General features: G+C 36.8%; 1 protein-coding gene across 1 annotated transcript in view; it reads right to left on the bottom strand.

Moving 5' to 3' along the window:
- TFPI (tissue factor pathway inhibitor) overlaps window positions 1–12,636 on the bottom strand; it is a 173,016-nt gene extending 160,380 nt beyond the window's left edge. Inside the window, exon 1 of the mRNA XM_042040380.1 lies at window positions 12,513–12,636. The gene's annotated coding sequence lies outside the window, so the exon portion shown is untranslated. The remainder of the gene's footprint in view (window positions 1–12,512) is intronic.
- Between the last annotated feature and the right edge of the window lie 640 nt (window positions 12,637–13,276).

The following is a 13,276-nucleotide window of genomic DNA, read 5'->3' as shown; positions in this document are numbered from 1 at the left end:
AAAATTCTTGTATTATGGGTCTTTAGAGTAAGACAAAGATCCCTCCTGTGCCTCATATCATAATTCTCTTACGCTACACAGAGCTCGCAGTGCCTTATCTACTTCAATTACAATGTCAGAATCTAATTTTATTGGGTCTTGTGATTGTATTAGCATCATTTAAATTAGCATCTGCTTGCAGCTACTCCAGACTGAAATTACCAAGTGACAATAGTATTTTTGCTCTCTTTGTATAAGAAACAAGATTGGCTGGCAAGGTTGTTCGTCCATTACAGACCCTTACTACTTTTTCATGTTTCAAACTTCATACCCATGATACTATGGACAAAATAAAACAAAACTGATTTCAATACATAGTTTTCTGTCCAAACAGCCTTAGTCCAAGTGATACAACATGAATAAAATGCCATACAAACAGCATTTGAGTAGATAATGCAGCATGGTTCTGTGGAAGGATTTCTATAGATTTTTTTCCCACCCGCCTCTTCTGTCTTCTGTGAAAGTTGTAACCCTGGGTTCTGGGCAGTACAATTAAATGGAAAAGTCAGAATATTGCACAAACAAGCCCTCCATCACACAGCTTGATCCTAGCAATAAATCCAACTAACTACACTCTAGTACAGTATTTGAGGAAGAGAACTGCACATTTATTGTTCACTAGAACACCGTGTTAGTCATGTGAATCACAGTACTACGCATAGTGAAAACCCACCCACTTCATCATCTGATTTTACCAGGCTACAGGAAAGTCAACTCAGTCAATAGCGATGCATGCAAGTTATAAAGTGTATAATTAATTTTTTGTTCATGGCTATAAACCTTCTGGTTTTGAATAATTGACCCTTGTCAATGGGACAAATGACAGATATACTTGTGACAAAAACTGTAAGTTAAAGATGCAAAATCTCCCCCAGACACTCAAACATTCTTTCAAACTTGTCCAATCTTAAGCAGTTTCAAAAGCCATTCAATATAATTTTGTAATTAATGGTATTTCTCCAAACTACCCTATAGACAAAGCTATGCTGTAAAATATTTCTTCTCCACTTCATCCTCCCAGGCCAAAAAAGGTATCACACATCATTTATACTGTTCTCCTGAGTCCCCTTACACTGCCTTCACCAATATAAAACAAATGGAAATAAGCCACATCAAAATCTGGCTTTAGTCCACTGAAGTAATAAATAGTTACATAGTTTACATTCTTCTGGATGTTTTTTTCATTATACCTGCTGTTGGGGACAATTTTTGTCATGCAAATTTATGGGCACATTAGGTATAATAATTCTGTTTTGTATTTGATCTCTGCAGAAACACTATTAGGAGCTGTTCTAGCCATCTGAGTGTAATAAAACAGTTATGCTTTTAACACATCTTATTTGCCTATGAATAGCTTTTAGCAAGATAACTACAGGCTCCTTTTTATCAGCATATCAACATTTAATGTATGTTTGGACTCAGGGCCTGTGTGTTTGTTTTAAAGCAAGATTATGACATTAAGATTTCTGAAGAACTCCCCATTGCAGTTAAACATGACTGACATGAGGTTGTGTCAGTCACAGCCTTACCTAAGTTTGCTTTTTGTGCAAGACATTCACTGGAAGATTTAAATAGGTGGTGCTTGCTCACACTTGCTCTGAAGAGAGTCATTTCTAAAGTTCAAAAGGAAATATCTCCATGTGCAAGCGTCACTAATAGTATCCTAAAAGTGTTCTTTTATTTCAGTCAAGATGAAACGGGAGCAAAGACCTGCTGTTTACAACTTAAAACTGGGTAAACTTTAAACTGGGTCCTTTTGCCTGGAGGAAGCAGATGAGCAGTCCAAGCTGGTAGATCTAGGTTAGCAGTCTTCTACAGGGGACTGACTGCCTCTTAAAACAGGAGTGAAGTGTGTTCTCCCACTGACACCGCTGTTGGTTGAGTGCATGTGCTCACAGGGAAAGTAGATTTAGCCTACCAAGTAAGTATGCAGCAGGTTAAATACTATAATAAATATATGCAGCAGCATCCAGCTCTAGAGGGACACCAGCAGCCAATGTTTTCTCAAGACAGCAAAGCATTTACATGCTGAGATATATTAACAGTGTTAAGCATTTCCAAGAAATGCAAGTTGACTTTAAGCACATAGCTTAGCTCCCTTTCAGAGGAAGGCAGTATAGCTGGGAAATTGCAGGTGGTTAAGGCTAAACTGACTTAAATTCAAACATTTTGCAAATATTGACAGCATTTCTTTTTCATGGGCAATCACAGTAGCTACCAACTGATTGTGCAGAGTATACATACATATGAAGCTAATTTTTGCTAAAAAGAGTCCATAAGAAAAATACTATATAAAATATGGAATTTATATTAGTAAATAGCATAAACTTTGGGAAGATTGACTAAGTTAGGCCTAAGCAGTCTCATAACAGAATTTCTGACTGGCTAGCTTTATTTTCCTACCTGAGACAGTGCTACAACATCAGCTAAAAAGAACGTTTCAGCTGGATAAATAAGACTTGAAAATAAATTCAGTCATAACCAAACTAATTTTGTCTAATTTCGCCTTCCAAAGATTTAACACGCACTGCCTGTTCCATTCATAAAAATTAGGAAGTTTAACTTCATTAAGGTAAAGTTACAACTGTTTGCAAACAGACAGTAATTATGGACCTGTCAAACCAAACTGATTTGAATAGAAGGGAACTATTCAGCCTTTCTAATCCTAACTTTTGTAGGCAAGTATAACATATCATTACAAAACATCACATCAGTAAACTTATGACCACAGAAAAATAGCTGAATATGTTAGGGCAATTGAAAGCAATTCCATTCAAATAAAATTTTAAGTGAAAATCTGGACCTGCAGACATGAGGATTAAAATATGGGTGACATGCTATGCAACCCTATTCATTTCCTCTAGATTTTTTTTTTTTTCATATGTCTATGCTGATTAAAATGAGTATTTGCTGAAATTGCTGTACTGGAACAATAACTACCAGCAATGTAACAAGCACCAAATCCCATTCTATCTGTCACATCTTTAAAAGCCAAATTTCCTACTGTAGAAATTTTAAAACTATAAGCAGTGGGAAAAGATTTGTTTTTACAAGTAATGGATTTAATGCTTATTTTCTTCTATTTTAAAAAGACCTTTAGTACTACATCAATGACAGTTACATTTAAGAAAATAAACTCATTCCCCAAATGTGCATTTCTAGTCTAACAGCAGAAGCTAATATCCTGATTAATATTACGTGAACATTTCCATTATCAGCTCAAGCTGACTGAAAAAATAAATGCCTTCATAATGCCTATTTTCAAGTTCAGTGTGCTGCCCTTGTCTTCCTATAACCACTTTTTCTGTAATCAAAATAATTCAGTGTTACCTTACAGAATCCACACAAAAGCAGATCAGTGCATGCAGACATGAAGGTACTTCCTAGTTCTTTCCCATGTTGGATAGCTCTGACCAACTTCAGGAACAAGGTACTTGTGACTCCCAGAGCCTGAGCCCTGCAGCTGCCAGAGCTTCTCTGCATGGAGCTGGACAGACATTTGCTTAAGTCTGACCCGTATGATCAGTACTTAGTACCCTGACACTTTCTCTTCCTCCAATTTTATTAGATCTTAAATAACGGATTCTATCGACGAGTGACCCCTCTATTTATTTGAATACTAAACTCCTAGTCACTCTGAGCTCAGTTCAAGTTGTAAAATGTCTCCAAAGACATTCTATATATTGCAGAAAGACATTAAGTTCTTCACAGGAGTAAGGTCTAAATAATATTTTGAATTATACAGCTGAAATGAGTTACAAAATTCCATGCAGAACTACAGCTATTAGCTGCACTTCCGATACAAAAGTGTTTTCTACTGAATAGTCTACAGCAGTTATATGAATTACAACTTATATTAATTCATCTTCTTCACTCATTTTTCATTTACATCAAAGAAGTCCTGTCTTTTTTTTGTACTGTTCCCAGAAATGGGAGAAAATTGGATAATCAGTCTTGAGGTACTAGTGGCAAAATGAATATCTTCCTTGCACATATATTTCTTAATAGCTTTTTTATTCTGCGATGATATAAAATATTTTAATTTCACTGCACTTCTCAATTTTATTACCAATGCCCTGGAAAGTTATTTTTTCAGTGAAAAGAAAAATTTTGTACAAGTAAGAAAAATCTAGCGATATACTTACGCTGTTTGCTGACACCACCTTTTCTCCTTCAAGTGTGTAAATTGACAGAAATGCTTTCATTTAGTTTGCTTTAATCTGTTTCTAAAGACTCTAATTGTGCTTTTCCTATCTTTGTGAGAATTCGGATGATCTTCATTCCCAAACCATGAAGTGATATCATTGTGTGTGGTAAACTTGTCAAAGGACCATGGTTCTCTTAAATTTGTAAGCGCTGAAAGTACACATTGCAGGCTTCATGCTGCAATGTGCCAGGCATTTTACATGCAGCAGACAGCAAGACACCTGACTTGATACAATTTTCTACATTCTTTGATTTTTTGAAAATTAGAATCAAAATGTGTCCATCTTTTACTGCCTCTGGTGACTTTGGATATGCCATGGAGCTGCACAGCTTTCTGACAGTGACTGATGGGAGTGCTGAGCACCTCTGACAGTCAGACCATGCACCTATTACTTTTCTGTTGTTTTTCTTCCCACAGAGTGTTTTTATGGCTTTCATCTTTGCACAGCTCATCTCTTCATAGTTTAATGATGCATTTCCTGTATTTCTCATGGGAGTTAAAGTTCCACATTCAATCTATTCTCATTTTGTCTTCAAACTTCTGTTTCACTAGAGGTTCTTACTTATGGATTTTCCTATATTCTAACAAAACACAGCTCCTACAGAAAATATTTTTAATGTTTAGAGCTATGAGTTGCAGCAGTTGAACTAGAGGCAGTTCAACACAAGCTTTTCCAACCAAGAAAAATTCCAGACTCCAAACAGCTGCTCAAACCCTCTCCCTGCAAGCTCAGGTCCCAGGACTGCCTGCCTCTGGAGGTGGAGGACAGCTCACCATGATCTCCTTCAACAGGAGCTGCACCAACTCTGTCCCTCCAAACAAACGAGACTTACTAGTACTGCACCTCCTGGGCAAAAAGAAAATTCACTAACTAATTCCTCTTTCACGCTTTCCAGGCAGCTTTAGGAGGACAAATATTTGCTGTAACTCAAGATTTGAGAACTGCAGCAGTGCTGAAGGGAGTGGGGAGAGAGAGACAGCAAAAAGCAGGCACAAGCAGCAACAAGGCAAACATTCATCCAAACCACGGGACTTAACTAAGTTCCCAGTTTCTGATGAAACCACTCCTGCTGTTGCTGTCAAAACTGCAAGGTCTGCCTAAAAGCTGAGTTCCTCCCCCAGACTGTTTAAGATACTTATGCACAGCTCCCCTATTCTTCCCTCAGTAGAAATTCAGGAACCAATATCAGTACCTTTCAATAGAACGAGTAAAAGAAGAGCTTAAAAAGCTCCACCTTTAAGTATTCCAAGTTTCCTACAAAAAAAAAAAAAAAATCACACCTTCAGCTGTTATGAGCACAGATAGAGAAATCGTCCTTCTTTACGCGCCAAGGCTCTCATTATTAAGAGATAAAAGGAGGAAGCATTATAAAAATGGCATGAACAGTTTTAAAGATTGAGGAATCACACATCAGATGACAGCTGAAATGGAGCTAAGATGACACAAAACAAGCCACTTTCAACAGGCCCATTCCAATCACATCATGTCCTGAAAACATCAAACTGTGACTGAGACGTGAGAAAATGACAGCAGCATTTTCAGAGTTTAAATCCAATTTTTCCACATGAGGTAAAACTAAACCAGGAATAAAATGAAGTCATGGCTGAAAGAGGTAATTTGTAAAGCAGTGTTACAGCTGGTACATTTGAAGTCGATTTTTTTCTGTAAAAAAACCTAAAATATGCCGAAATGTTAAGGAATGAGTTAAATACATCTGAATACACCTGAAGTATGCTTTTTATTAACATTTTGACCATAGATGTTGCAACACAAAAGAATTATGACAGAGCCAGGTACCTCCTGTGTCTCTGTACTTGCTCTAAGCCTTTGTTGAATATTTGCCACATGATCTTGCTGCAGTGCTGAAACCATAAGGATTAAAAATGATGCAGAGTAACTCTAGAGCAAGCTTTCATTCAGGGTGAGGATGAGAGCTTGATCACACCAAACTTTCTGGTGTAATGGAAATGAGCGCAACACAATGCCAGAGTTACCTGCAGACTCCACACATGCTATGCTAGCAACAAGGCACACAACCCTTCTGCTGCAGGTGTGGTTTCATGAAGGTAATTGGGAAGGTGTTAGGTTACATTAAGAGAAAAGTCAATAAAATGCTTGTCAGTACAGAGATTATGTAAATCAGCGACCCCATTATGGGTATCAATCAGCAAACAACCCAGAGATCCTACAAACAATTACTGCTATTGACCCTTGCAGTAGCCAAACAAAGTGGCTCATGGTGAGATTATTTGAAACAATGCTGATGCTCTTCATTTTTCAAGGAGTCCCTTAATATGTTACTTAGCTTTTTCAAGTTAAAAGAATGCTTGTTGAGGCCAGCCAGCACAAATATATAGTTATCCAGAACACTGTTCTAATGCCATAGAAGACATATGTATGATGTAGGAGGCTTTATTTGCCCATAACTTCAGAAAAAGACCTATACTTTTAGCATCCTATTTGTGCATTTGAAGAAATTACAGTTCCACACTTATTTGGGATGGAAAAGCTGAGTAACTAATAAGAATCTGTTTCATTTTATACTCTTGACACCTTTCAGTATTTTAGAGCACCATTAAAGCTCATGCAATAATCAATATTAGAGTGATAAAACCAAATCACCTTGTGTTTTTAGAAATAAATTGATAATGAAAATGAAACTTACAAAACAAATTGTTCTCTGAGGCTGAACACAAAGCTGTGTCATAGAACACAGAACCCAAAGAGATTAAACAAAAAATTCTGACTATTTAACAAAAGTTGTCCAAATTTTCTAGATTGTTGCAGAAAAAAAAAAAAGTACTTAGGAAATGGCCTGGAATCTGAGAAGGAAGAAAAAAATTAGAACAGGAAAAGGAAAAAAGGAAAGCAAAAGTACAGCAAATGTCTCACAAAAAAGTTAAAGTGCTTCCTCCTGTATACTATTTTGGAAGGGGCTAATATTAGAAGAAGATTGACATCACATCAAAGTGAATAATTATGTATCCTACATCTAGACAAAGTGCCTGATCTTAAGAGCACTTGTGCTGATTAACTCCTGTGTATAACTGAAACCAAATGACATTATTCTCCAGTCAGTGTCAATAAACTTGGGAAGGGAAAACTGCAGGCAATTGAGTTAATTAATCCTGGAATAAATCTGTTCATTGGCAATCCAAACTGAGTAAGTTTTCAGCTCTATTTTATCCTAGTTCGCATGTAAGTAAATGGAAAAGTAATAGACATGAATTAAACATTTTCATTTCACAGTACTAAGCATTCACCCATCACCCATGAAGTTCATTCCTCATCCCTTGGGCATCAATTGCAGCAGTGCTGGCTTAATAAATGAGCACCAATTATTCAGAATTATTAAGAAATGTACTCAGCACATACTGCCCTCTCTCACGTACATCCAAGAGTGCATAGCCACAGTCTGGCATACAAAATATCAAGGCACAGGACAATTACAACACATAAATAAACTTAACAGAGAAACAATAGTGCTAGTAACTATCTCTAGCACTGTTTGGGTTTTTTTAAGAAATAGAGTTTCAGAGCTAGAAAAATATCCTCACAAGCTGTGTGTTACAAAAATCAATAAAATTATTGCTGCTCCAATCAGTAACTTTTCCATAAAACATGCAAATATACATATAGTATTTCTTTTTCAGACAATAGTTAATGGAACTACAGATTCAATACTTGGAATTATTAATTGTTATACCTGTTATACTCTTTCTTTGCATTACTTAAAAGGAAAACTGTTTCAATTATAAGACCTAACTACCAAGACAGCTATAGTAAACACCATCTGATAAGTATCACAAAAACCCCAACCTCCCCAGCACATTCTGCACAGCAAAAAGATGTTGAAAAGATAATAAAATGTTGACTCAGGAATGCTTTTTAATGAAGAAAACCTCTTGGCTTCTCCTAATTTTTAACTGCATTCAAGCTTCCACTGCACTGTTTTATTTGTGGCTATCTTCCCAGAATTCGTTTATAATGTTCTTAATTTAAATAGTTAATATTTGCTGATCATTTGGCTAATCTACACCAAGACTGAACAAAGTTTAAGTTTTCAAACAGTCTACTTTGAATCAAGTCAATCAGACATCATCTTACTAAGCAGTAAATACAACCATATTAATCTGATAAGTTATTACTCATTCCTGTAAGGAATAATTTTGTCTCAAGGAATTTTGAACGGAGTGTTAGTTCTTGGGACAAAAAAGCAATTCAAACTCTCTCTCTCCTGTTTTTCTCTCTACGAGTGTACCATTTTGCAAATGGAAAGGTTAATTCACACATATGCTTGTGCATGGAGCCTTCACCAGGCAGGAACTGATCTCACAAAACCCATCGGAACCAATTTACAGTAATTTACAAACTCAGATTCCGCAGCATCTAGTTATTACTCCCTTATAAAGCAGTGACTAACTCTAAAGCAGGAAGTTCCTGAACCACAAATCTCTGGAGTCTGCCAGTGTTCCTTCTGGAAAGACTGGAAATTATTCTATGTTTTACTCCTCTTGCCTCTTCTCCAAACATCTGTTTCTGGCCCTTGTCAGAGAATGGATATTGAGCAAAATAGACCCAGTCTGACTCTTGTCATGATATTTATCATTCAGCTTGCTTTATCTTCATATTTTGAATACTAATTTTTATTAATTTTAAAGTTCCACACATAACAAAAGTTGTGAAAGACAAATTTCATTTTTACAATGAAAATATTTTTGCTTTTGATGCCTTTTTCTGCTAATACCGTGTATTTGCACATACATAGAAATCTAAGTTCAAAACAAAAACTAGTCAAAATGTTTCATTAAAGACCCTACCACTATTCAAATTTTATCTGATTTCCCTATGAAGAGACACTGATCTCACAACTAATCAAAAGTGTTGGCTCAATTTCATGATGCTTTCTCATTCAATTGAATTATATTATCCTCCAGAGTTTCTTCAGTCACTGAGGGCTTTTAGAATTTTTGAACAGGTCTTCATTTTCAATCATTCTATCCTTCCTGAATTTATTGCCTTTTCTCATTTTTTCATTTTTTGTTTTTCAGCTGTCCCTATTCTTAACAAACATTTTCAAATCAGCTTTTCCTGAGCAAATCTCCAGAGTATTGTTGGGTATTTATACCACACAGCCCTTACCTTAAAAACCACAGACTGTTATGCATCCATTAATCAAAGAGCTGACAACATTCTACCATCTCTGGGAGGTTTTTGAGCTCTCAACCTTATCATTTCTGTAGCATAAGAATAGTGCAGTTACAGGGCTACCAAGGCCTGCAGGTGTTTGATCAGAATTACTTTACCCACAACTATAGCTGCTGACATTATTCTGTAACACTAATTTAAGAAACTTTTTATGAATAGGAAGAAAGAATAAGCAGTACCACTCTGTATGTTTTATTTCTGGGCACTCTTAAAATTTGCCTGCTTGAGAATACAAAAAAAATCAAAACAAAACAAAAAACCAAAACAATAAAAAACAACCAACCAACCAACAAAAAAAACCCAAACAAAAAAACCAACCCCACAATATAATTCAGATCAGAGTGATATTTTCTAAAGTAATAAATAAATCCATGCAGACTGCTGACAGAAACTACAGGCAGATAAAAACGATAGCACATAAAGGGAAAGTTTTCTTCTCACACTTCACAGCAGACAATGCCATTTGCTGTTTTCCTGTAGCACACTGCTGTCTCCCATATGGTATAATGGCACACAACTGTTTTGCTACTTTCCTTACACTCCTTTCTTATTCCCACTTCCAGGTTCTCTTTTATCTGACCAAGAGTTACATTAGTGCCTTGGACACAAAGTACCACAAGCAAACAAGGATTTCTGTAGCAGCAAATGTCCAAATACTTAGAAACTTACAGTTTTCAGTATTTTAAATTCAGAGAAACAGCTGGAAACATTTTCAAAGTCACAAGATGCCAAAATACAATACTTTCTCATTTAAGCATCTCTTCATATGACTGCTGAGGAAGCTCATCAGACAACAGGCTACACTGTAAATCCTATTGCTCTCAGGAGGACTGCAGCTCCATGACTAGTTTAGATGTCTCTTACACTGATTAAAATTAGCATTTAAAATATACACAAAGGGAATATTTTCTGAAAACTAATAGTCAGGTTAAGGCTTTGTCTTGTTCTGCATTTCCAAGTTTCACTGATGAAGCTGCACCTGTTCAATTCAAATCACATACACTGCTCAGCAGGTTTTGACTTCATCAGAATTTCAGATATAGACAATTTCCCTACAGAAGTGTTATTTTGCCTGATTAGTATTTGGGGTGTTCTGATGGCATTTGCTCCATCTACACTAGAGGGATAACAGGGTTTGCCTCCAATTGCTTCTGCAGCCATAGCTGCCTACATAAGAGGGTCCAGCCTGTGCTCATCATTGGTCTGGCTCGTAAGAGGTAGTTAAATGATTCATGAGTTCTTCCCAAGCCATCTAGAATTTGTGCTGAGTTCCAGACGGGTAAACATAGGGCCAGACAATTTAAATTTAAGAAAAATGGAGTGAATCTGCTATGGCATCGTTTAAAACCTGCCATTGGAGCTTGCCAACAGACATCCTGCATTGTGTCTATGACACACTCCAGCTGTACTTTCAGTAGAACAGACAGGGTTGTGTAAACACAACTCCTGTAGCAGAGGACATATTCCAGAGCAGGGATAAAATTACTCTGGAGGAGCCACAACAGCTACTGGCTCAAAAATGACACAAGTGTTATGCAAATGGTATAGCACAGGGCATAACGAGCCTGCTGCTCTCACACCTTCCCCAAAGTCTGTTAAATTCCAACACATATCCCCTTTACCTATCAGATTCCTGATAAGGGACCATAAGATGAAAATTACCCTGGGCCATTTTCTTGACTTGTGGATTTGCATTCATGTGACAATATTGCTCTAAGTGGCAACTTCATATTTATATTCATTTTTACTCTGATATTTCTGAATATTAATTAGAAATACTTCCTTCTCTTCATCATGTCTCTTTTGGCCAGTGCAAAACCAGAAAACAGCAGGTGGTGGGGAGTGCAGTGAGAGGTTGAGAAAAGGCAGCAACATGAAGCATTCTGCAAAATCTTAGAAGTGTAAATCAACTCATACAATACCCTGATGAGCAAGAGACACGTTACCCCATTTTATGGGAATCTGAGACACAATTTAAGTGACTTGCCTAAAGCCAGAACTGTCAGATTGGGGATTAGAGATCCTGGCTCCCATTCTCTTCCCTTTACTATCCTGACTTATAACTGCAAAATGGAGGCATAGCCTGACTCAAGAAATGGTATTAAAGAAGAAACCCAAAGAAATTCTAGTGCCAGACTATAACATATGGTTTTCCTTGCAGAAGATGATCAAAAAAGTTTAAGCAACAATTTAGATTTTGGCAGTTGAAAATTTTTGTGTGTTTTTGCAAAACGATACAGAACAAAACCTCTATCAAATACCTAAATTCAGTGTAAAAATACCTTAAAATCAGACGGAAATTTTTATAGAGAGATCTGAGACAACATAAGACACCATTGAAATACTAGAAAATTATGTGCAAAATGGAAATTTGGTTGGATTTTACAAGTTCTGAGAAAGCAGGGTTGGATATTTCTTGACGCTGGTGCTCCCTGCATCACCCAGCATTTGTTGTTTGCTATTGGCAATGTAAATCTTACCTGATGTTAGTAGAGAAAACAAGCATGCAATACTCTGAGAAGACTGTAACTGGGTTTCTTTGAACCATATTCAGGGAAAAAATGACAAGGTTCAGGGCATCTATTTTGATTCTATGCTATTTTGTAGTATCTTTTTATCATTTCTAAGTAACCTTTAAACAAGTGAATAATTCAGTTTCACAATATAGCAATGCTAAGTAATTTTTCCCAAACTCCCATAAAGTGCTTTTTACAGATTTGGGAAAGCAAATCAAAGGTACAACTTCACCATCCCAGAATAAGGTACATTAGTATTGAGTGCAGTATGCTAAGCTAACAATGATCTCATTCTATTCCCATTTTGCTCTCTCCTCTTTTTCACTGCCCCCAAATCCCTCTTGGTTTTGTCTGACAAACTAGAGAACAGCTCCTAAGAGAAGCCACAGCCTTACAAAAACCAAGAAATTTTGCCAATAAAGTTAAATGAAAATAAAGCAAATAAAGCGGAAAATTTCTGCTAAGTTTACCAATATGTTTATGTACAAGCCCCAAAACACTCCTTTTTTTCCAGTAGAAGCTACTACACACCAAATCTTACCTTCTGGAGGATTCTCTTTGACTTGATCCTAGACTCAGAACTTACTCTGCCATGGTCAGGCCTCAGAAAAAAGGAGGATGTGCCCCAAACTAGGAACACAGCAGCATTCTCACAAAAACTGTACATTCACAGAAAGAAAGAATTAAGCAGAACACAACTAAGAGGAAAAAAAGATCCAGAAGGGAAGACAAAGAGTCTCCAGGGAAGAGCAAAACTAGAAATCAAATGCACCTGTTGTGTTGTTCCTTCCCAGTATCCATGCCTGGAAGTGAAAATTATTTTCCAAATAATTTCATTAAACCAAAAGCATATGTGTTCTGCAACGCTTGTCCTTAAAATCCCCGTTATTTTGTCAAACACTTCAAACTTATCTTTGGCAGCTTTCTTGACATCTCTTCACCCTACCCAGCATTGCTACAGCTAAAGTGGTGCCTTCTTAAGCTGACCTGCCAAGTGCTGATGGCCACAGTGAGGACCCATGACCCACATGGGGAGTGCAGCCTGTTACAAGTGGCAGGAGAGAGGCTCTGCTGCAGGGGAAAGAAGTCCCAGTCACTGTTATCATAAAGAATGGAAGATACAAAGATCCCCTCCTTCAAAACCCTACAAGTTTGTCTTTAAATTAAGAAATAAAAGAAGCTGGAGTGTTGGGGTATTTTTGTAGCTGCTGAGCCTCTAACTCAAACTTCTTCCCCAAAAAAAGGAAGAAACATAACAACTAATATAAGTTATGGTTCTTAACTGCCTCGGGAACACTTTTATCT

Source organism: Corvus kubaryi, unplaced genomic scaffold (assembly GCF_017639235.1).
Source record: "Corvus kubaryi isolate FWS band 111438036 unplaced genomic scaffold, C.kubaryi_AGA036_p1.0 37396, whole genome shotgun sequence".
NCBI lineage: Eukaryota > Metazoa > Chordata > Aves > Passeriformes > Corvidae > Corvus > Corvus kubaryi.
Note: the sequence above shows the minus strand (reverse complement) of the source record. Positions and strands in the feature narration are given on the sequence as shown.